Source organism: Lonchura striata, chromosome 19, assembly GCF_050655825.1.
Source record: "Lonchura striata isolate lonStrDom1 chromosome 19, ASM5065582v1, whole genome shotgun sequence".
Lineage (NCBI taxonomy): Eukaryota > Metazoa > Chordata > Aves > Passeriformes > Estrildidae > Lonchura > Lonchura striata.
Genome location: NC_140721.1, coordinates 9,408,025 through 9,433,136, shown reverse-complemented (window position 1 = coordinate 9,433,136; position 25,112 = coordinate 9,408,025). Strand labels below are relative to the sequence as shown.

General features: G+C 48.4%; 1 long non-coding RNA gene across 1 annotated transcript; it reads left to right on the top strand.

Annotated features, from left to right (window-relative positions):
- The first annotated feature begins 12,834 nt into the window (after positions 1-12,834).
- LOC146765797 (uncharacterized) lies at positions 12,835-19,601 on the top strand. The gene is made up of 3 exons (XR_014949590.1): positions 12,835-14,700; positions 14,945-15,155; positions 17,798-19,601. It is a non-coding gene; the product is annotated as an uncharacterized LOC146765797 (long non-coding RNA).
- The last annotated feature ends 5,511 nt before the right edge of the window (positions 19,602-25,112 follow it).

Below are 25,112 nucleotides of genomic sequence, written 5' to 3'. Positions count from 1 at the left end.
CTGTGTCCTGTTCCTCCATCTCTTGTCCCCAGTCCCTCTCCAGCTCTCCTGCAGCTCCCTCAGGCACTGGAAGAGACTTTGGGGTTTCCCCAGAGCTTTCTCCAGGCTGAACAGCCTCAACTCTCTCAGCCTGTCTCTGTGGCAGAGCTGCTCCATGATAGCTTCTGATAGTTTCACCTTGTAGTAACTTTCACCCCAGACATAAAATTCACATTGAACCAGTGCCATAAAGACATAAGCCTTCCTTGCCCAATTTTGCCAAGTGTGAGAGTTAGCTGTGGGCACCCTGGTGCACCTCTCTGAGCTACTGTTGTGTGTGTGTGTGTTTTATTTTTGTGTTTATGGATGGCTTCAAGCAGAGATACCAAACACCAGAGTGGCACTTTCTAGCATTCTGCTCTGTTTGATTTAGAAATAAGCTGCTACATGACCCATAAAACACATGAAGCTTGGTGACCCCTCACCTTCTGCTGTGGGGACCCTTTGAAGTTTAATAGAAGTGGAAGCTGGGAGCCTTTCCCTTGCTGAGCAGATAAATGCCACCTCACTTCTCTGCCTGCCCAACTTTTCCCATCATGGAAGAAACCAACACGTGTGAGTGTCCCCCTCTCTCTGTCAGATCTAGCTGGAGGTGGCCAATGCTCCTTGAGGCAGGACACTGTGTTTGCTTCCTGAGGCTTGTCAGAGTCCAGGACATCCCTCTGGCTGTCCTGGCTGTCTCCAGACCCTGGCAGGGGGCTCAGAGACCTTGGCATGAAGTCAAAAACACCTGTGGCTTCGATTTCAGCCCATAGAAAAAACTGCCAACTCTGAATGAGGAATTACAAGACACAAGGGTTTGAGTAGTGTGGTAGTTGGATTAACACAGGGTGAAAAAAAAATGGAATTTTGGGGTTTTTAGAATGGGGTTCAAGGGGACAAATGGAGGGATTTGGGCATGACCTGACCTTCTTCTCCTTCTTTTTGCCCTCCATGTCTTGGTGTGATGGTGACACTTTTCTGTTGGTTTAAGGTAGAGACACACTGTCCAACATAAATGATAGATATTGGCACGTAACTGTAAACATAGCACACGTATGTTTTTAGTATAAAATGTAAACACCATCCTAGAGGGCAGACAGAATGCCATGGCCAACCTGTTAGACAGAGCTCAGCAGGTCAGAGAAAGAATGTTATAGCTAAGGGGAAATAAACAACCCGGAGAAGCTGATCCTACACATCCTGACTCCTCCTTTGGCTGGGCGGGCTGGGAGAACGAGGATTTTTACAATCTTGGGGTCACACAGACACCCAGGCCCTGAGAAGGCTGGTTTTCTCCAGCAATTGGGTTAACAGAGGAGGAAATGTGGCTGGTTGGGAATGTGGCAGCAGACAAGCAGGAGGCAGCCCTGGCTGGGGCTGGTGGGAAGGAGTGGGGTCCTTGGGACACACCTGGAGCTGTCCCACAAAAAGCAGGAGAGCCAGCCGGGAAGGTTAAAGCCCTGGTCTTGTCTGTGCCATCAATGATGCAAACACAGGAATAGCAAGAGGCTCTGCTGAGGCAGCTGCTCCTTTCTCCAGACTTTGAAGCCTCCACTTGGTGTCTAGGGAGGAACTGGAGGCCCCTGAACCCATCCCCAAGGTGGGAATCCCCCTTTTCCAGCCACACTTGGCTGTGCGTGTGTATTTCTGCATCCAGCAGTGTGAAAATCCAATGGTATTGACTGGACCATGCAGGAAATACAGTGTCTCAGCCCAGCAAAGCCCAGATCAATCAGCTAATTGCTTCAAAGGAGGTTTGCAGCAGGCAGCTGCTGGTCCCTGACCCTCTCAGCCCATCTGCTGCCAGGCTGAGTGTTTTGGGCTTTCCTGGCAGCCCTTTAGTGCAGACCCTGAGGGGATCTGCAGGCTGCAGAGCTGTTCTCTCCTGCCACAGCCAGGGTGGATTTGCTGCTTGCCTCTCTCTCTGCCTCAGTGGGCTCAGGCAATCTCACTGAATCTGTTCTTATCGATTTAGGAAAAGGCTTTGATTCTGAAAACTGCAAGCTCTTACTCACGAAACTATGACAACTTGGTATTAGCTGCAAATCAATGACCTTTTTAAATGCAGTCTAAGCAACAAAACTCACTTACTGCTAAACCCTGATAAGCCTGGTTCTGGGACAAGTCAAACCTTTATCTTAACTGCCATATGATCTTTTCCAGCTTGATAGTTCCATTTACTGTATCAATAAGGATTATAACCCATCTGCAGTGAGATTTTACCCTCCCTGGAAGCTCTTGTACAGCAGATGATATTGAAAAGGAAATATATTTTTTAAACTTCTCTTCATACCAAGTATTTCCCAATATATTATTCTTATTCCCTATTTCCTTTCCAGCTCCTTCTGTCTGCCTTCCTGATCTTGGCTGTTCTCAGGCCCAGCAGAAGCTGTGAGCACAGCAGAAGAGGTTATTCAACGTGACAGAGCTGTGGTTGGGATGGGACTTTGCTGCTACACGAGTGGTGGCCACAGGCTGTAGCTGTCTACCTGCAAACACCAGCCTGGGGACACTTGTGGGGTTCCTTATCCATACTTCCCATCAGTGGGTGGGACTAATCCACCAGGAATGGCATTGCTGGGCTTGCATTGTGCCAGGAACATTTGCATCATCAGGTTAAATTCAGACTTTTTTTTGGTGGAGTGATCCATAACATAATCCCTACTCTTGAATTTTGTTTCCCCCCCTCCTACATCAGTGCTGAGTCTGTCCCCCAGGGTAAATCCCATGGGGATCCTTCTACCTGGGCACCCTTTAGGTGGCATTTAGCCCCAGCTCCCTGTGTAGGCATTTGGAATGAGATCCCTAAACACCTTCCCAGCATGGCAGCTTCAGCTCAGCAGCTCAGGAATTTGGGAGGCTGCTCCCAAATGAGAAGCTGGTGCAGTCAGGTGCCACCTCAGGCCAGCTGGGTGTCACCACAAAGCAGCAAGGCAAAGCCTGAAGACTGGAGGCACTGGAGCATCCCCACCCAGGCTCTGCAAATGCCAGGGAATCTGGTAGAATAATAGGCCCATTTATTCCCCCAGGGGGGAAATGTCAGAAAACACTGAAATGAGAAAAAAATTGCCTCTTTGTTCTGCAAATGGTCCTCATTGTGAGAAAGTTTATCCACCCTCTGGGAATTCATTTAGCATCATCAAAGAGAGGCTTTACAAAAGTGACTTCTTATTTACCCACAGCGATTTTACTGAGTAATTTCTGCACTGGAAGGAAGGTGGAGTTACCCACGCTGAGGAGTGCCGTGTCTGCTCTGCAGAGGTGCAAGGGTACATGCTAGGGGAAGCTGCTCCTATTCAGGAGTGATTTAAACCACCATGAAATTCTGTAGGAGCTCCCTTAGCCATGGGAAGGCACTCACAAGGGTCAAGCTGCTCAATGGAGCTGATTTTTCTTCCCTTCCCATGAAAGGGTGGTTAATAAGATGTTTGTGTATACAGGATTTAACAACTTTCAAGTGCACTGGCCAGCCATGAGCAGCCTGTGGGAGGCCTCGGGGACAGCAGTGTTTTTAGCAGGATGTTTTATTTATGGCATTCATGGCCCTGCAAAGATCAGACCTTGCTGTGAGTATATATATTCACTGAGGAAATCATTCTGGCCCCAAAAACCTTACACTGAGCACCTCAAACAGACATGTTTTCATGCAAAGCATTTTCCTGCTCCAACAAAGTGTTGGTTACTGGTTTATACAAAAAAAAAAAAACTTCTCGTCTTTTTGCCAGATTCATACCTTCACACTTCTAAAAATTATTACACTGAGTTAGCCAAGTAAGAAAATAGATGTTTTTTCAACTTCTTGGAGATCTTGATTTTTTTTAAGCTTTGAGGCTGCATTATAGCCAAGTTTTGGTCAAACCACAACGCCACTTCTTACAAAAGATAACCAAAGGCTGCAAAGTCAGCCTTTCTTGGCAATAATTCTGCCCTTAGCAGCCCTCCCACTCTTCTCCAAGCCATCCATCAGCTCCCACACAGTCACCCCAGAAAGGCACCAGGAATGAGCACCCCAGGGCATGTGGGGTGCCACAGAGGCTGTGCTGGGACAGATGGGTGTGGGGCTCCTCACACAAACCAAGTTCACAGCCGGGCTTCAGACAGACATTAGCAAAAAGTCACTTATTTTCCACACTGAAATCAAATGCAAAGGGGGAACCCCACCCCCCCACCCCCAGTTCTGAGTAATTTTGCAGCTTAGGAATATTTCACATTCTTCTCTCACCATAATGTGAAGGCCAGATATAACTTACTGATTAATGGGGGCCATGGAGTGCAATAAATGCAGCTTTAAAGGAAATTCATTTCGCAGCAAGCACAATCAGTCTTTCAGAACCCCACCCCCTGTATACACTGGGTGTTTTTGGCCTGCAAATTTAAGAGTGCCTGAGGTAATTAGGTACCCAGGTCCTATCCAGAGCCTGTGGGGTTTGGCTGTTTGGTTCTCAGAAATGCCTCTGCAACCCTCAGCCCCTGGGGGTGTGTCCTGGGCTGCCCTCTCTATTTGGGTTCTTGCATAGGTGGGCTCTCTAAAATACTAATAAAAGATTTTCACTCGTGTTTTTTTGCTTTTCTTACTGTTTTACTAGTGGAGGGGTGAGTGAGCTGGAGTCTCACAAGCACCATGTGAATGCTGTGGCTGGCCTGAACTCCCCAGAGCACCTTCAGCTGTGGCCAAAACAAACCAAAATCAGGAAGGGAAGTGCTGCTGCTGAGGAGCATGAGCACACTTATTACTGAAAGGAGTTTTAGTGCTTGGGGAAGTAGCTGATGGGACTTGTCTGGTGGTTCATGAGAGGAAAAAGTGACTTACGATATAAGGGATGAGAAATGTTAAAAGAGGAGCAGAAATTGTGCACTGTAATTACTCACTGAGAGTCACACAGCCAAAACTGTACCCCTAAGCTGCTTTAATGAATTAATCAACACCTCAAAATGTACAAATTTGTAGATACATGAGCTTTTCAGGTGAGTATTGCACATGTAGGGGAAGCCAGACCAGTGCTGGTCACCCATCCCTGGGGATGCTTACAGCACTGGGGGGCTTCTGAGCACCTCACATGGTTTTAAGTACTAATTGTTCTTACTCCTTGGTGAAGTAGGATCACAGAAACATTTATATTGGAAAAGCCCTTTAAGATAATTTAGTTCAACCATCCCCTCAGCACTAACCCATGTCCCCAGGCGCCACATCCACAGGGTTTTTCAAACCCTTCAGGGAAGGTGACTCCATCACTGCCCTGGACAGCCTGTTGCAATGCTTTACAGCTTTTTCAGTGAAGAAAATTTCCTAATATCCCATCAAAACCCACCCTGGCCCAGCCTGAGGCCGTTCCCTCTCCTCCTGTCCCTGTTCCCTGGAGCAGAGCCCGACCCCCCGGCTGTCCCCTCCTGTCAGGAGCTGTGCAGAGCCACAAGGTCCCCCTGAGCCTCCTTTTCTCCAGGCTGAGCCCCTTCCCAGCTCCCTCAGCTGCTCCTGGGGCTCAGCCCCTTCCCAGCTCCATTCCCTGCCCTGGACACGCTCCAGCCTCAGCAGAAATGCCTGTTCTGTAGTGAGGGGCCCAAAACTGACCTCAGGATTGAAGGCGCAGCCCAGGTAGGAGGTTTTAGAGAAGAGCTAGGGGGATGAAAGAAGCCAGGACATCGACCTTTAAATAATAATTAGGGAGGGAAAGGAATGCAAACTCTAATTATTGAAGATGCTGCACTGGGAGCTGCTGGTTGCTGAGCACTTGGGCAGGAAAGTTCCTCAGGTCCCTGCCTGGCTTGGAAGAAGCCTCTTGCCTTTGAAAGCCCAGGTGCTGCTCTGTGCAGTAACCTGTCTTGGTTTGAAAGACAGGAGTCAGTGAAAGGAGGCAAGAGCCTCCTGTGAAATGGAAAAGATAAACCCCCTCCCTCCAAATTACCACAATTTCAAAATTAGAAGGCTCTCAGGCAAAGATAGGGGAATGAGAATAACAGTTCTTTACTAGGCAATAAAAAAAAAAAACTAAATTAAAAAAAATGTAATAAGTACAAACAAAACTAGTGATAGATTCAGAAACCTGACACCCTGAGGAGTCAGGGTGTTGGGAATAGTCCAGTGAAATGGTGGCTGCTCCTCCTGGAGGGGCAGATGAAATGCTGCTGGAGCAGGGATCTGGAGAAGGGTGGAGTTTTCTCTGGAGGTCTGGGGATGGAGTAGATGGGCCTGGTCTTCCTCTGGGGATCCAACAGAGAAGAAGCTGCTCCTCTGGGAATCCAGTGAAGGGCTGCTCTAGTTTCCCAAAAATGCTGATTTTATGCAGGTAGGAATGCTTGGCTCCTCCCTCTGGGTGGAGCATCTCACCATGGGATGATGGAACTCTACCGGTCATGCAGGGAGTCATTCCATGGCCCATGAACAGAAGATATCTCCCGGAGAGAGACATTGTTCTTGGGAGAGATAAGAAAACTGCCCAGCCTCCAACAGATGGCAAATAGAATCCATGCTGATCTTACAAGCCAGGACAAACCCTCTCCTCTCCTGAGCAGCAGAGGTGTCACAGACACACCCAGGCCAAGCACAGCTCTCAGGCTGTGTTTGGGGTCTCCAGGCAGAGCCTACAAAACCCTTCAAGATTGGGCTGGCTCTGACAGCTCTGAATCATGGCTATGTGGCAGAAACAGCTGCTGTTGATGAGATGAATTCACTCTGTGCTCCCTTCTGACAAACAAGAGTGCTTGGGTCGTGTTTGGAAGTAGCACTGAGCCCAGAAGGTGCCATGGAGCATCCTGGCCCCCGTTCCGCCAGAGGATCTGTCCTCCTCTGAGCTGCAGATAGCACTGCTAGTTCAGATCTTCTGTGGCAAACTGGCACTTACTAAAACCTGGTTCCAAGCTGTATAATTTCTATGGCTTTTATTAATGCAGACAGTATAGGCTCCATAAAGAAGAAAAATTACCAGTGGAAGATAAAACTAAAATACTAGTTGCATTACAATCACATTCTAGTGCTGCAATAAATTGCATGAAGCCAATAAAGCAAAACTAACTGAAGATATTTGACACAAACCAAAAATGAAATGAGAGTCATTATGCAGTCTGCTACAGGGACCTGCCTTGATGTAGTTAAAGCAATAAACTACCTGGGAGTAATCTTTACTTATTTTAAATTGCATATTCCAATTGCAAAGCTGTTTCTGGCATTTCTGCCACACTTACTTTAGTCTGCTCAGAAAAAAAATTACATGTCTGGTTAAGTCATGTCCTATTAAATGTGCATCATATCTGCAGCACTCATAAGTCACTTGAGTCATAATATTGTTTATTCTAACATTAGTCATTATTTTCTGTCGTAAATTAGCTATTCTCCAGAAGAGTGGAAAGGAGATGGAGCCAAGGTTGCAATTATTTCCTACATCCATGTTGGCACACGGAATAGATGAGGTGGCCATCTCTACAGAGGAATTATCATCATCGGGCCATGGGTCAATTATAACAAATGTATTCATGCCGTTAGCCCCCAGGTATCTTCAATAATAAGAGTTTGCATTCCTTTTCCTCCCTAATTATTCTCCTCCATGGTCTGGCTGACCCACACATGTGTCAAAATAAGCAGCAGCAGTGCCTTTTGCAATATTCAAGGTTAAACCCTCCCAGCCATCATTTCCTGCCAGCTCTTCTAATCCTCCCTGCCCGGGGGATATTTGCATGCAGATAGGGTGCACGGTGTGTCTTTGCCATGCAACCAGCCCTGCTGCTAATTAATTGTCTGCTGAGCTGCCTTTTCGAGCAGAGGGAGCAGCCCTCCCCCCCTGCTGCCAGGGAGGGAGGGGATGTGGTTCCAGTGCCCTCCAGCCACCCCAGTCCCAGTTTGGCTGAGCTGCTGCTGGAATTTCCCTGCCCCTAGCAGGACCAGGGCACATCCCTGTCCTGGACTTCACCACTGGGCTCAGGGCCTTGATGGAGCATTTTTGGTTGGGATGCATTAAGTCTTGTTTGTACACAACCCCCTTTTAGTTAGAATGGAGTGTTTGGCCCCAAAGGGAGCAGGCCATTATAGCAGTGAATGGTGCTTTATAAGACAGCTCATTCCCTCAGGGAAAAGGCAATCAGTTGCCCCAGCTGAAGACACATTCATACTTGAATTAAAAACATTCAATAGCTGTTTTTCTAAATTGCCTCTCATACAGAGCGAGATGCCAGGCTCAAAAAAAAAAAAAAATTAAAAAGAAAGATAAAACCAGCCAACTTGCACATCAGTTTGTTCCCTTAATAACACACATATCCCCCTGGGAATATCTGTCTGTGCAAAACTAGAGCTATGCTTCATCCAGGGTTCAGGTGCCCTTCACCCATGTGGGACCAGCTGTGCAGAGAAGAAGCTGGGCTGCCTCATACCCGACAGCATCCTGTGCCAGGATCAGAGGAAAAAGCTCTTTACAAAAATCATAGACTAGTTTGGGTTCAAAGGGACTTTAAAAACCACCACATTCCATCCCCTGTCATGGGCAGGGATGGCTCCTTCTATCCTAGGCTGCTCCAAGCCTGGCCTTGGGCACTGCCAGGGATCCAGGGGCAGCCACAGCCTCTCTGTGCCAGGGTCCTCTGGGCTATTTTTGCTCCATCACACCCAGGCTGCCTTTCCAAGGGGGCAGGAACATGTCCATGTACTGTTCCCTCCTCTGTTCAGCATGATGGGAAGGACCAGAAGTCTGTACAATCTCATTTTGGACACTGGCTGAGACAAAGAATCTAAAAGAGACTGTAAATCCAGGGCAAGCCCATATGGACGGATTCCACGTGGGATTCCCTGCACAGTCTCTCCACATCTGGTGATCCACAGCTTCCCACCTCCAGAGACACAGATAATGCCATCACATTTAACAGCTGCCAGCAGATTTTTGTCCCACAGGTTCAGACTGTAATTGGATAAAGCTGTGTCAATATTTTGTGTCCAAGGTGTTGTGTGACAGCAGTTTCAGCTCAGCAACAAACAGGGAAAAGCAACATCTCCACTGGGATTTTGGCCCTGCTTTGGCTGATGGCTCCATGTCCATGGAAAAGACTGAGAAGAAGGAATACAAGCTACTTATTCAAATGTTAAAGATTATTTTTTTAGTCTTTTAAAAATCAACCAGCTCTCAGGCATTGAAGTAACACCATGAGCCCATGTCCCAAGGACACACCTTGCCCCTTTTTCCATGGAGCTTGCCCTTGCCAGACTCAGACTTGGTGCTCACTGCCTTCCCTTCCTTACCCCTCATAATAAAAATGACAAAAAAGTGTTTTGCAACTAGAAAATACCTTCTTATTATACCTTATAATATACTTTAATATTATAAAACCTTGTAATATAATATACCTTAAATAACTTAGCCTTATAGAAAGGAATTTAATGTCCTCTTTATGCAGCTTTGTTTGTCTTGGTGGGAATTCAGAGCCACCCTCGTTCCCACTGAAGCCAGAGGCAGGACACGAAGCTGCTCCTGCAGCAAGGCCCTGGCAGAGCTGCTTAACACACCTCATGAGCTGATGGGAGCCAAAAGGAAAAGAAAGAGAGGAAACCCAAGCAAATTTGATAAGAGAAGAACACTGCTTTTCACAGCCACTCTGCTTGCTTCTTGGTGGGTTTGCTGATTTGCCTGTCATTTCCATACAAACACACATGCACAGGCATTGCAGGGGGAGGTGGGTGCTGGGTTGGAAAGTGCCACATTTTCTGCATTTACACAATATTTCCAAACTTTCTGAACACGGGGGCTCTGTTTCAAGGCTGGGGTTTGTTTTACCTGGCCATCCCCAGCCCATGCTGTGCCAGGTCTTATGGCTGCAGCTGCACCTGGAGCTGCTGGAGGCTGGAACCACCTCAGTTCCTGATAAATCACTGCCTGCTTGTGTTGTGGAAGCATTTGCAAGCACACAGCTATTCACCCCACCTGCAGCTGCCTCACAGGGTGGGTGAGGGCTGTGGGTGCACTGCCCAGCCTGCCAGGACACTCCCAGCCCCTCTTTGCTGCAGCACATCCTGGCAGTGCAGCCACTGTCCCCGGGAAGCAAGTGGGGCTGGGGGTTTTGCTTTCTGTTTGCAGAGTAAATAAGAGCCAGAAATGTGTGATTCCACTTCAGTGCAGAATCAAGAGGTCTCATCTTGTGACTGAAGCATTCACAGTGCTGAGCACAGATGCCCTCCTGTTCACCTTTAAAGTCTGCATCCTCTCAGTGCTTCCCACGCGTCCTTTGCCTTCACCTCCAGGATGTCTGTCTTGCTTTTGAAATATCACTGCTCTCCTACTGTTAAAGTATGTGGAAGGATGAATCTTTTATCTCCCTTTTCTATTTGGGAGGTTGATTCTGGGTTCATTGGTTAGTTTTAAGATGTTACAAAAGCATGTGCCTGGTGGGATTTAAAGATGACAACCCTCCAGTGTTATTTCAATGCAGGTAATGGCAAGTAGATCCCCCTGCTTTCTTTACACACTGTTAGGAGAAAAAGCCTGTCTGGAATAAGGATGTAGAGATAAGAAGAGATTAGAGATTCAAGCTGAAGGCAGCTTGCTTGCATGGAGAGCATGGGGAGCAGCACAGCTGAGCCCAGCTCTGCCCTTCTGCAAATGATGCCCCAGAGCAGCTGTGGCTGCACCTCCTGGCTTTGGAGGATGTTCAGGATGTTCTCTCGAACAGGGAGGCTTCCTGCAGCCCCCTAGACTGAGCCCTGGCTGCAAATCCTGGCCTGAGCTCTGTAAGAACATGAGGAGAACTGTTTGTGCTTCTCATGGAGGCAGGTCCACCCCAGGCAGGCACAGTTTGGGCTGCAGGCTCCCCCCAGGGCAGCTGCTGTAAACCACCCCATGGAGCTTCCCCTGGAAAAACGTGGGGCTGGGTTGGACTGAAACTGCTCAAAGCTGGAGAGATTTCACCTATGTAAAGAAGGACTTGTAACAAAATCAATGATTTCTGAAAAATGCTGGTGGTGTTGCCAATGTGCGCTGCTGTTTTACAGGTAATTTGGGTGGAAATTTTTCAGTTTTACCAGGTTGCTTGGCAAAACTCAAGAGCACTGCAGGTCCGAGGTACCAGCCTGAGTCAAACTGCTCAGCTCACTCCTGAGAGCATCCCCTGCTTTATTCTCCTCTGCTTTGTTTCTCAAACACTGAGGAGAGCTCCAACTTCATACAAAGTTGAAGTCATCTCATTTTCTGGATCAAAGTGTCTCCTGTGTTTGTTGTAATGAAGCAATTTGACACTTTTGGTAATACAAACATTCCCAACTCTAATTAGAGGGGCAGAAAACTCTTCCAGATCAGTGCAAGAACATGGCCAAAAATCACAGGACATCAGAGGATGGGGATATTTCCTTCCAGCAAGGCTCGTATGTCTGCTCCAGTTCCCACCCCGCTGCCCCATACTGACAGAGGAGCTACAGAAATTCAGCCTCTGCAGAGGAGGAGCAGGACCCGGTGCCAGGTGAGCTCTGTGCTGCTTCTCCAGGCCTGGCACCCGCAGGGTGAGAAGCAGACCCGGAGGAGGGAAGGGGAGACTGGCTGCCTTTGTGCCATGAAGTTCTGGAACTGCTGGGAGGTGCTGGAGGTGTCCCCTGCGGGGCTGGGGCCGTGTGCCAGGACAGGGTTTGGCAGTGGGTCAGTTCTCTCACACTCCAGAGCTGGGGGAGCAGAGCCTGAGCTCAGCCTTGGGCAGGAGGGAGCGTTAATGGGACCATCGGTGCCAGGACATGGAGCTGTGAGCCCAAAATTACAGACAGGTTTGGCTCTGCTTTCCACGGGCTGGTCAGGGACCAGCAAGCTGCAATCCTGTCTCAGTTCCCTCATGGAAATCAGGGTGACAACAGCAGATTTATGGGAGCTGCTGTGGTGAGGGCTTGGGGGGGCTGTGTTCAGGTTGTGTCCTGTCACACTGTGACACGAAATAACTCACAGAAGCAGGGTAGATGGAAAAGGAAAGAAAAAGTACACAAAAAAGCCCACTTTATTTTCTGATTCCACTATATATACAATAGCAATAGTGACAGTGGATTGGAGGGTGAAAGTGCCGCCTCTCCAACCACACTGGCCAAACCAACAGTCCATCAATTCTCTCCACCCACAAAGAAGAATGCAAAACAATCATTATTTACATGAACATGTGTGAGAAAACTCAGTTGAAATATGTAACTATCAGAAGGCACAGGAGCTTTTAGAAGAACTTTAAAACTCTCAAAAGAACAGGGCAACAGTGTCCATCCTGCAGAGCCTGGGGAGATGAGCAAAGCTCCATCCTGACCCTGCAGTACAGGAGAAGATGCTGTGTCCAACAGCAGGATCCCAGCCACAGGCACCCTGGGCTCTTCCTCACGCCCGCGGTGCCGAAAAGCAATTTATTCATTTTGTCTCCTGAACAAGTATTAAGATGAATATCAAAACATAATTGTCTCAACAATCTTTGGGCTTTTACTTATCAGCTGATGATAAGGCTATAGAGGGATATGTTCATTTGTCTGCAGATCTCTGTAATCCTATTAAGTTTAGAGTGATAAGTGTTAAACTGTACGTGTACACAGCCATGCACACGTTTCTTGGGGAAAGTGTTTAACACACACACACACAGGCACACAGCCTCTCAGTACAATTCCCTGCTGCACAGCCAGGCTGAGTGCCCCTGTATGGACAACCCACCTCGAATAGCCAGGGATCACTCAGGGACCCCTCCTAGCAAAACATCAGGAATGCTGCTGGAGCTAGACCAGGCAAAAAGGAACATTTCCCCCTACATTTTATTCTGAATTTTCTTCTGAGAAGAGGCAATTTTCCTGGATCTGTGTTTCATACCTGGAATCTGTGAGACCAGGCTGGGGCATAGCTGCCCTCACCTGGTGCTTGAATCTACCACTGGTGCCTCCACCAGCACTGCAGTACACTGGGACAAACCCACAGGGAACAGGAGGTTTCTCTCCTCTTCTAGGCTATATCTAAATCAGGAGAGCCCATCTGGGGAAAAGCCATAGAGATTTTCACCCACAAAAAATAAATATCCTGGGCTTCAATAGCAAAGGAAGAGCAAGGCTGATGCTTTCAGCCCAAACCTGGCAGTGGTACGGGTTGGCTTTTGCTCCAAAAGCTGAACTTCAGTAGCTGCTGCCCAGGTGCAGATATGTGGTGCAGTGCATGGCCTGGTGGGATGTGACACTGCCCATGGGGACAGGGACACAACCCCACTGTGACACAGCCCTGGCTGGCTCCAGGGCTCGGGCAGTGACCTGGCCATGCTGCCACGGCTGTGGGACAGTGTCCAGAGCTGGGACACCACTGCCTCCCCTCCCTGCTGAGCTCTCCTGGCACTGGAAACAGCCCCCAGCCCAAGGAGGTGTTTCTGCTCCGTGCCTCTCTGTCCTGGGAATTCACATGTCACCCTGCCCTGCCCTCCCAGGGAGACACAGCCACAGCATCATCCCTGTTTACAGCCAGGTCCACCCCCTGCCCCTTCTTTGTGCTTGTTCTGGAGCACCCTCACATTGTGCAGGCACCCAACATGCCTGCAGTATCCACCACAGACCATTCCCTCTCTAAATTACTCTGAATTCATGCTCAACAGTTTTTCCAGAAATCTCCTAGCATTAAAAACACCTTTTCCAAAACAAAGGTATGACAGCCAACAAGCTGGGAATAAGGACTCCCATCCTGAGTCTCTCCCTTGGCTGCTGCCTGCTGAAGGAGCTGGGAAAGCCTTGGGAGACCACCCAGCAGCACACCCCACTCGTGGAGCATCCCCCTTCCTTTCCAGGCTTGACATTTGATTCCAGCTGGGCATGTTTCATAGAATCACAGAGTGCTTTGGGTGGGAAGGGGCCTTTAAAGGCCACCCAGTCCAACCCCCTGCAGTGAGCAGGACACAAACCAGACCAGACTGCTCTGTCCAGCCTGACCTCGAACGTGGCCAGGGATGGGGCACCCACCACCTCTCTGGAAAACCTCTGCCAGTGTTTCACCACCCCCATGACAACAAATGCCAATGGCTGTCCATTTTTAACTCTTTTTTAACCCCACACTTGCACAGATACCTGCTGTGCTGTGGCAGCTAGAGCTTGCCAGTGCCTTGGGGCCAGCAGCTTCAGTGGCAGACAGTGTGGGACACTCTGAATTTTAGACATCAGTAAACCTGGTTGTGCTGTGCTTACATCCCTGGTAAGCCTTCACCCTGCCCTGAGGTGAGAAGGGCTCCTGGTGTCACAGAAGGCAAAAGGGTAAAAGCTCTGTTTATTTGATCCTCTCCCCTTTTATACCTTAGTTTGCTACACGTGGACCTGATTGATCATTTAATCAATTAATTTCACATGATTGGCTAATTAACAAGACACCCATTTGTATACAACCTTATGAGGAAAACAGCAGATTGTTAAAAAACACCACCTGCAGATTGTTTTAATATTTGGCTATCATTGTTTATCTCCAGCTCCCTAAAGCTTCCCAGGCTGATTAATGGGAAAACTTATCCAGTTTTCTCTCTCTCTGACCAGGCTGTCACATCCACACCTGGGACCTATTTCCTTAATCCAGGCTGAGAGGCACAGAAGCCCACAAAAAGGAGTTGTCATTCATTGTGACTGGAGGCAGCCAGGAGAAGCCTTGGTCCCTGTTGGGTGCTGGTAGAGGAGCAGAGGCTTCTCCCTGACTCTTGTTAAACACTGAGCTGAAATGCAAAGTGATGGGAAAATATAAGGGAAATAAGGCAAGAAGTAGCATTAGATATATTGATAATTTGGGCAAATCACTCCTATGGACCTTCTTTGATTACTTTATCTGTTCAGTCTGCCTTACTAAGTGCTGCTATCACACAAGCATAATAAAACAAGGATATATAAATGGAAGGAATTAAGAGCCATCCTATTGGGACCAGTTTAATCTTTGCTTCATTTAAAAGGAGAACATGGCTCCCTTACCTAATGTACATAAAATTGCTCTTTATTCCCCAGGTTTACACAGAGATGACAGATCTATATAAATATGGATTTACTCCTTTTCCCCATTCTGTTGTGAGAAGAGCCACCTTCCACCACATCTATTCCAAGCTCTGGACACTTGAAGGAGAGTTTCCTTCTTGCCCTATGACATTTCTGTGAAAGGAGAATGAGGATCTGGCAGCATCCTTTGGAAAACACAAGCTCTAGCAGTGGATGTTTGAAGGTAAAAAGCAACACGACCAGTCCCAGGTAGCTCCTGCTCAGAGGCACATGGTGCTGGGAATGGGCTGAAACCCAGCCAAAGTCACTTCACTCCCATTTTTCCTTGCTAGCTTTGCTTTTGGGGAGTTACAGAGCCAATCCACAGAGGTTTCTGAGCTGTACAAGACAGGCAGGAAAACATAAAGTCTCCTGTGAAGTGTCACGTTCAGGCCACTCAAGAGTGAAATAGAAACACAATTTTACTGGGGAATTACCAAAAACAAAGACAGCCCTGCCAGGACAAGGGTCCTGCTGAGCTGCCATGGATTTCCTCCCCAGGAAAGGCTGAACCGTGGTCTTCAAGGGTGTTGGGAGAAGATTTAGAGCAACCACCAGAAGCCATTTCTGTTTCCACAGGTTCAGGTTTTTAAGTTAAAACTCAGAAAACAGACTTTCCCACACCCAAAGATATAAACTGAAGCTGAAACGTGGATCTCAGTCAAGCCCAGTGGCCCTGCCAAACTTCTCACTGGTCCTGTTACCATCACTGAATAGGACCTGAGACACTGTGGGTTCACATCCCTGCCCAGATTAAACCATGTCCTTTTCTACAGGACACATTCAGAGATGGGGATGACTTCCTCTCTTCCTCTCCTCTTCCTCTGAGCTGGGAAAAAAAGAGGTATTTGTACTTTCTAACACGCTAAAAGCATCAGAGGCCTCGCTGCTCTTTCAAACCAGCTATCATAAGTGCAATTTCAAAGTGTTTCTCTCTGCTAATATCCAGTGGCTTTTTAAAAAGCAGCTGACAGCAGTGCTGGAATGGCTAATGCCTAATTAGCTAATGGGTAATGATGCTCCTGTGAATAAGGCTGACATTTCACTCTGTAATTATCATCTGGGCTGATACCACATCCCACAGTGGGCAGTGGAGGGTGCCTTGGGACAAGCCTGTGGAATGGCAGGTCTGGAGTGATGCTCCCTCTGGGCCAAGGACACGCCATGGCTTTGGCATGGCTGCGCCTCCCCGCTCACAGCCTCATTTTCCACCCCCAGGTTTCTACAGCTGAGCTGAAAAAGGGATTTTGCTGGGTGTTCCAGCTGCCAGGCAGCCTGTGAGCAGCTCTGCCCTGGCTCACAGGTCTGAGTCTATGGGAATAAATCACACAGACTCCATTTTCTTCATGGTGGAAAAAGCCCCCTCTTTATTCACATAAGTGACTCCTTTTTATACAGTTTTACAGACCTGGTGTGTGACTCCAATTGGTCAGGAGCTTTCTTGTTAATTACTTTATTGGTCATTAACAAGTCGTTGTTCTGTATTGATTGGTCACTCAAACTCTCCATGTAGGGAAAGTTGTTTGTGAGAGATAGTTTTATTTTCCTATCTAATGGTGTAAAACCAGTTCATACAGGTGCTGGTTGTTATTCACCCAGGAATAGAATTGTTATGTTAACAAACTGCTCACACCAGGATTGCTTTCGCATGGGAACTTGCAAAGGGCTAGCCTGCTAAGGCCAGCCACTGATTTTAGGAGACCAGGCTTAATTTTATGAGGCCTTTCTGTATAATTTTTTCTATCTTACTGCAACATGTGTCTCCATCCAGGAGGCACTGGAGGAGCTGCAGAAATCCCTCTCTGCTTTGCAGGGAGTCACCATAAGGCCTTGAGGAATAACCATTTGGTAAAACATTCTGAAGCTGAAGGCTTATATGCTGCATGAACCCTAAAAAAGTCAAAGTCCTCTCTGAGCAGATTTGGGGTTCAGCACACTGCTAGGAAAGATCTGCCTATACCATGTTTTAGTCTCCAGATCATTGTGTCTTTTTTGTTTTACAGGAATTAGTATCAGGGGGGCTAATTCCAGTGTGTTTAAGTGAAAAATCAACCCCTCTGGAGTCTCTGCTTTGCTTTTCCTCAGCCCCTGCCCTGCCCACCACACTGGGACACCCTCTCCAAAAACAAGCCTGCAGCTTTAGGGGCCATCTCAAAATCTTCATGCCAACTGCAACTCTTAGGAAAAAGAGTCAGAGGATCTGTTAACCAAAGAGACTTTCAGCCATTTTCCTGGGGTTTTAGGGATGCCACCAGCCTCGTGCTGCCACAGTGCATGGAGGCTGATGGGGAGCTACTCCAGGTGCTGAGAGAGCTCTCACATGGACAGGGACTGGAGGATCCCTGGGATCCAATCTCCAAATCTACAGTTTCATGCACTGCCAGTATGACTTTTTGGACATGCAGTGCTCCCAGTTAAAGGAACTTGCTGGAGCTGGGCACTTCCAGGGACAGGAGGGAGGCACACAGCAGCTCTGGCACTGAAACAGAGATGCTCCTGCACTGGGCAAACCTGACCCAGCTCTTCCTTCCACATCCCTTGGCAACAGGAGCAGACACACCCCCTGCACACCTCTGCTTTTCCACTTCCAGGTTTCTCTGAAAGGTGGGGAGATGTGCCAGTGCTGGTATGTGTGAGAACAGGAATTCCTGCAATACAGCACTCAACTGGCAGATTGAAAAATAATAGCAATAAAAATAATAATAAAAATGGTTATTAATGAGCAGAAAGAGCCTATGGAGCCCTTGGAGACACATCAGCTGTTTGAACAAGCAGATATTTCTGTCCCTCCCTATGTAATCAATGTGTATTTATTTCTTTATTTAGCTCAATGCTCACCCTTTGAGGAGAAGATGAAAGTGTCAAGATGATCCTCTCCTTATCATGCCCTGCACAAGGGAAAGCTTTGAAGATACAATATGCAGAAACACTGGGCTCTCTGGTGACTTCTCCAGATTTAATTAGCCCAACCTTCTGTATGGATCCTGCCTCCCCCTCCAGACAGCCCTTTTTTCCCCCCCTCCCCAGCCTCAGACAAGCTTCTGGACTCATTGGCAAAATAGCAGCTGCTCAAGCCTTCAGTTTAATTTGGAGCTTGGCTCTCCAAGATGAGCTAAAAAAATGCCACCCAAAAAATGGAGCTGCTTTTAGCATTATCCACGAGCTGCAATTGCCAAGGAAAGTTTATCTTGGAGCCAATGTGAGCTCTGTTGCTCCAAGTTAAATATTTCCATTTAAAAAGTAGAATGAACTATACTGTGGGACTTCCAATTGCTTCCTGAAATATTAAGAAGGAATATCTTTAAACATTAATATTTTGTTACTGTGCTGAAGCCTTTCTAAGGGAGGGTTATTTTTTAGAGCTGTGTATTTTTCTCTGCATAATTGGAGCCTCTGATCTGTGCCTGTACTTTGTGCTCCCAAAAGTCGCTGTACACCAGCAACCTTCCTTCCAAAGCAATCAATAAAAATCCTTCTTTTTTTGTCTTCCCTGCTGTTCCTGCTGCTAGGAGGCAATGCCAAGGACACCTGTGTGTGAGCCCTTGGGGTAAGTGCCCCATGATGTGCTGTGAAATACCCACCCCTGCAGCCCCCCTGAGTTACTAGACTAGCCCAGATCTGAGAGGGCTTTGGGGGAAATACTTCAGGGGCATTGGCAAAAGATTCTAAAAGAGGTTTTAACCCCCCGATGTGGTCCAAGACCACAGGGGAGAAAGAGGGAAAGAGAGCAAAAAAGGAAGAGCAGAGCCTTATATAGACTCCTGCTCAGGAAAAGATACTTGGCTCTCAGACAATTAGGTCAAGAAACAAAGGAAGGGTTAAACTAACATTGTCACAGCTACAGGGGTCTCTGGGGGGGAGGACCATTTCCCAGACCAATCCAACAGTGCTGAACCTCAGTGACCCCACAGGGCTGCCAAGAGCCTGGTCCTGCTCCTTCTGCTGCACCCACAGCCACTGACACACCCATGATGTGCTCCCATTGCCCATCCCACATGGACCAGCACTGGGACCAGCTGGACAAGCTGCTTCCAGCCAGCCAGGCCCTCCCTGTGCCCCAGCCCAGGCCCATCCATCCTCTCTGGCACCAGGGAAGCAGCTATCAAAAGGGCAGATCAGGAGAGCAGATTTAATGCTGCTTTCATGGTGGGGAAGGGAAAAGAATTTAAAAGAAGAAGAAGAAGAGAGAAGAGAATTAGGTTGCTTCCAGGCCATTTGCATGTTCATTTCTCAAGAGAATGTGACACTTTATCCTTTTCCTCAAATTAACTTCTGTGTCACAGGTGGAATAAAAGGATTCTGTAGATGGGAACTGAAGGATGGGCAAACGAAAGCCTGGGAGCAGTGTGCACGGAGCGTGTGTTGGTGATCTGTAGGAGCCAGGGAGGGCCAGCAGTGCAGCCCTGCCATGTCAGCCACTGTTCAGCACCTTCTGTGTTGGCTTAACCTTACAAGGTCTCCCAGAGGTCCTTTCGTCCAGATTTTTTTCTCACCCCACTTCAGAGCAAACAAAGTGCTTTCCTGAGCGGAGTTGGAGCTGCTGAACCATTCACAGTCTCAGTGGGAGAGACCCTGGGGTGAAGGGGCATTCCTCAGCTGGATGCTGGCTCAGGGAGGAGATCAGAGCCATGGGAGAGCTCCCAAGGCTGAAGGGTCATTCCTCAGCTGGATGCCAGCTCAGGGGGACATCAGAGCCAGCAGGACAGCTCCAGCACTCACACTGGTCCTTGCCCACAGGTTGGCATCAGAGGCACGGGGAGCAGTGATGCAAGATGCAAAATGTCAGGAAGAAGGGGAAAAAGGGTCACAGAAAGGAGGGGTTTGTGTGAGGCACTAGGCAGGGTGACACCGTGTGACACTCGGCCAACATCAGAGCTGAGCTGAAGCTCCGTTTTCACACCAGCGTTACCCACAGCTCCAATCCAAGCCTGAGGACACATCAGTGACAGAGTGGGGGGTGTTCAGCCTGGAGAAGAGTTTGGGAGGAACCTTTTGGTTCCTCAAGAGGCTCCAGGGGAGTTGGAGAGGGACATTGGACAAGGGCCCGGAGTGGCAGGACAAGGGGGTAGGACAAGGGGTTGGGTGGGATATGTCGTGGTTCAGCAGCCACGACATCGGTGCCAGGGCAGGTGGGAGTGGTGTGGCAAAAGAAATAGGGACAGGAACAATTGAGGTACCCAAAAAAGAACTTTAATAAAACTGAGTCAAAAACAACAAAGAAGAGAAGCTGCACGTGCTACGGGGTGATCTCAAAAGACCCAAAAGTGGTGGAAACACAACAATATATAAAGTAGATCTGAGGGAGGGGCCCAGTCGTGAATGAGTAGAAACACAGCCTTGTATGTAAAGTGACCAACCAATCATTGTGTAACTTGAAACACAGCCTTACACAGAATGACTCTGTTATTAGAGCTTCCAGCAGCCATTTCTCCTCACCCCAACTTAAAGGTTTATCCACAGCCTTAAGTCTATGGTTACCTCAGGCTGGCAAATTCCCACATGGATATTGGGCAAGAATTCCTGGCTGTGAGGGTGCTGAGCCCTTGGCACAGGTTGTTCAGAGCAGCTGTGGCTGCCCCTGGGTCCCTGGAAGTGTCCCAGGCCAGGTTGGACAGGGCTTGGAGCACCCTGGGATAGTGAAAGTTGTCCCTGCGCATGGCAGGTGAGTTGGAATGACATGAGCTGCAAGGTCCCTTCCAGCCTGAGCCATGCTGTGATGATCCCATGGATTTTGCTGTCCTGGGCTGGCTCTGTGCCCTCAGGGTACATTCCTGAAGCACCCCATGGCCATCACCCTTGATCTGCTGGGACACCCTGGTCCCAAACCTGCTTTCTGAAAAATGAGCCAAGTCCTGCTCCTCCAGTCTCACTGCCAGGGGCAGCCAAACCCCAGCCTGGAGAGCAGAGGCCACCCCTTAACAGAGAGTTTCTGGTGTAATGAGTCCATATTGCTGCTAATTAGTCAGTAACTTTGAAAAATCAGAGGGATTTTTGGGGCATTGGAGAGGGGCAGGGAAGAGAGAGCAGAATGGGAGCTCATTTCTCTGTGAGATCTGTCTCCCAGCTGCCTGAAGCACTGACCTCCTCAGCTGTGCTGTGGGGAAGTCCAGCTGGTTTCTCTGGGTCACATATGGTTTGGGTTTGGGGTTTTTTTTGAGGTTTTGTGTTTTATTATTTTTTATTATTTTTTATTATTTTGCAGGCTTGTGCCCTCAGAAAGCAAAACTCACCACCCTGCCTTCTGCAGCAACAGAGAAAGGATGTTACAGCCCCTGCCTCCAGCTTCACTTAAACCTTCTCAGACTGTAATACCCACTTGAACTCCATTCCCATTCCTGGACAGGATTGCTTTGGAAATCCAGAAGCTGTGAGGCAGCAGAAGCCTGTCAGGCCCTCAGGCATCCCCATTCCTCCTGGAATGCAGAACCCTGGCTGGTTCAGGACAGCAAGTGTCAGCGTTTTGGGACCTCCTGCAGCCAGGAATCTGTGCAGGAGGTGCCAACACCGAGCTGCTGTGGCCAGGGCAGGACACCCCGAGGCACACCAGGCAGCTGGCAGGTTTTTCTGTCTGTCTAGGACTGCAATTAAACCTCAAGGGTCAGAGGTATTTAAGTGTTTTGGTTCAGGGCTTTGTGGTTTCTGGGTGTGCAGCTGAAGGGACCTTGGAGCTTGGTGGTGCACTCCAGGAGGAAAGGGGATGTCAGTGTCCCTTCAGAGAGATTCACAGCATGCACATCACTGCAGCAGTGGGGCTTATGTCACTTTGAGTGGCCACAGCATATTTAGCTCTATCAGATTTCACCACTGCTCACCCCTAAGCACCTGGGGGAGTGTGGGTGTGAGGACATGATTCCCCTCTCATAACGTGGACATGGGGTGTTGGACCAGAGGATTCACATCCCACTTTTCCAGTTCCTCCCCAGCACCTCTGAGGCTGCAGGACAGCCCTGGCTGAGGATCCACTCCACAGCCAACCTCAGCCCCAGCCTTTGCTTCACCAGCACAAAAAAGCAAAACATAATTAATTGTCGTATACAAGCTAAAGAAATTTGAGAAGAAGAAAATGTACCTGCCACAACAATTGCATTATTCTAGTTTGACATTTCAATTTTTTTTTTTTTTTTTTTTTAACTTTGGCAGAAGCTTGGAAGAAAGAAGCCAAATCCTAATGGAGGACCCTTGCCTTCCCCATCAGCTGCAGTTATGTAGGTCAAGTCCTGTCTGTGCTCGAAGGGACAGGATCTGCTGTATGGAAAATCAGGCTGTGACAGCAGATGAGGCTCCCAGTGCCCCTGGCTGGGCCATGGATCAGGAGAGGACACGGGGCAGGCTCTGTCCCTGGACAGCCCAAACCCTGCCCCATGGACATCACAGCTCTGCTGCCTGAAAGGAGCCACGAAATCTTTTCTCCAGATCAATTTCAGCTCCTAATCAAAGACAGGCACAAAGATAAACTCTGAGTGTAAAGCAGACCTTGAATGCACGAGGTGCTGCTCAGCTGGGGCACTGTGAGAGGGGAGAGCGTTAGAGCAGCTGGGCAGCAGCTGGCTGGGGTTTGTGCCTGCCCCAGGCTCCACCTCACCCAGGTGGGGCAAAGGGCTTCCTGCATCTTCACCTGCTGAAAATATCCCAGTTATGGATAGTTCCATATGGAATACATGGAAGCTAAAAGAAATATGGAAGTTAGAAGAAATTAAATCTTTAGCGGTTGTGTGAAGGCACCTTGGGATGAAAGTGTGTGGATACAAAACTGTCATCTTACCCCTTCATCATCATCTTTTTATGTAGCAGATGTGTCTTGTTGGCAGGGTCACTTGTGTTTTAAACCAGCCTCATAAATCTCATTAAGATGTCTTTTCTAAACCATCTGTGCCAAAAAAATCCAGGAACAGGTACACACTGGACATCAGCCCAGGTCCCTTAGGGTTCTTCTCACCCAAGCTCTCAGCAGGAGCTCATGGGGCACCTCATGATGCCTCCTGAGATACCCACAGCAGGAGCAGCACACACCTGGCTTTGCTGGGAAGGCTCCTGCAGGTTTTCAACACGCATTGGGGCACATCCAGAATTCCCTTCCCCACTATAAACACAACAAAACAAACCCTCTTTTCAGCTTGTGGCCACTGGGAGCTGTGACCTGGCCAATTCCTCTGGGCTTAACTCCAGCTGGGAGGCTGGGTGACAAACAGGAGACGTGTCTTGCAAAACTGCTCATGTTTAGCCCATTACACCTGCAAAGAGCCTTAACTCTGGGTGTGCCACCAGACCCTGCTCCTCTGGGACAGGGGGTGGGCTGGACAGCACAGGGCCAGGTTTTCACCCAGATGCTTTGGCTGCCTCGAGGCAGAATGAAATCAAACATCACTGCTTTCCTGGAGGCAGAGCAGAGCTGTGGGAAACACACAGTTAGGACACAGACATTTTTAAAATGCACAATATTGTATTTCTGGGGAATCTTTAATTCAAACTGATTAAATAATGATCCCCTGCAGTGATTTACCCTTTCAAATACCCACTCAAGGAGTAATTCAGTGTGCTGGCAGCACCACAGGCTCACTGCCCATCTCACATGAGCTTGCAGGACTTTGACACCCTCTCACAGGGGCAGTGCCTCCCTCTTCAATAGCACAACCAATTTAATTTAGCGCTGGCTTTGCTGTCCCACAGACACTCTCCTTTTCCAAGCATGCTGCCTCTATGACATTTGGTGGCATCTGGCCCACATCTGCTTCTCAGAGGGGTCCATCAGCCTCTAGAGCAGAGATCTCCCTCATTTTCCTGGCAGCAGGGGCTGTGGGAGCTGCTAGCAGCCTTGTCCAAGAGCAGGAAGGGAGGGATGGAGGGGAGAGGATGGAGGCAGCCCCAGGCAGCCCTGTGCTTGCAGCCCTGTGCAGGGTTCTTTTCGAGACAGCTGCCTCCTGTGAAAAACAACTGCTCACTTTTGAACAATTTTATTAAACTTTAACAAAAACTACAACAAAGGACTAAATAAGGAAAAATTACAGCACTGAGAGCCCCCTGTGACTACCAGCCACATGCTCCTCTACAGAAGGGATGCTCTGCCTTTTGTACCCTTAGCCCCTCTCAAAGGTTTGTCAGTTAACTCTTTCTCTGCCATCCACTGGTGGAGATCCCTTTTCACACCTTGTTTGGAGGTCAGGTGTTGTCCCACCTCCCCTCCTGGTACCAAGCTGGCCTGCTCTGAATGTCCTGAATACTGAGGCTGTGCCAGGGGGAGGGAAAGAGGGCTGTGGGAGGACATATCACAGTAACATCACTATAGATCTATAGAATATCTGTCTCTCAATTGACAGCCAGCTATTGAATTGCCTATCTATAACACTCCCAAATCAACACAGCCTGCTGAGCCTCTCTGTGACATCCTCCTGCCACATGCAGGTCTGCCAGAGATGGGACTTTTCACAGCTCACTCCTTGGAGCTCTCTGACTACACGTTGATGGAAACAATCCACAAATAAGGATTTGGGGGTAGGGAAGAGGAGCATTTGTTCGAGTGGACACACTCTGTCCACCCTGGATCTGCTGGGAGGAGGCATTTCCATAGTGAGGGAGGAAAGCAGGTTGCTCCTCACAGATCCAGAGCACAGGGCTGGCTCTGTGGGGCAGCCCTGGCACCTCTCTCTTGCTACACTGGAGCAAAAGGAGGCAGATTGGGCAGAGAAGAAAGGAAACAATGGTGCTGTAGTCAATTCCTGTCAGAATCTCTGATATTTAAATGATCCTGAGATTATAGAAAGTCTCTGTCTTTCAGCCCCACTGCCAAAGAAGAAGTCATAATTCGTCTGTGCTGTTCTCAAGGTTTTTTATTTATTTATTTATTCTTGCTTATCTGTAACATGTTCTGTCTGTGTGGGGCTCTGCCCTCAGTGGGATGTTACAAACATTCAATACCAGAAACTCCCTGGGCTGCATTTACAATAACGTGCCAATATCTGTCACCTACGTTGGACAGTGTGTCCCCAGCCTGAACCAACAGAAAAATGCCAACACCACAGTGAGACATGGAGGGCATGAAGAAGGAGAAAAAGGACAAGGCACACCCAATTTCCTCCATCTTGTCCCCTTTGGACCCCTAATCTAGAATCCTAAAATTTTACTTTTGCACCCGGGCCACACTTAA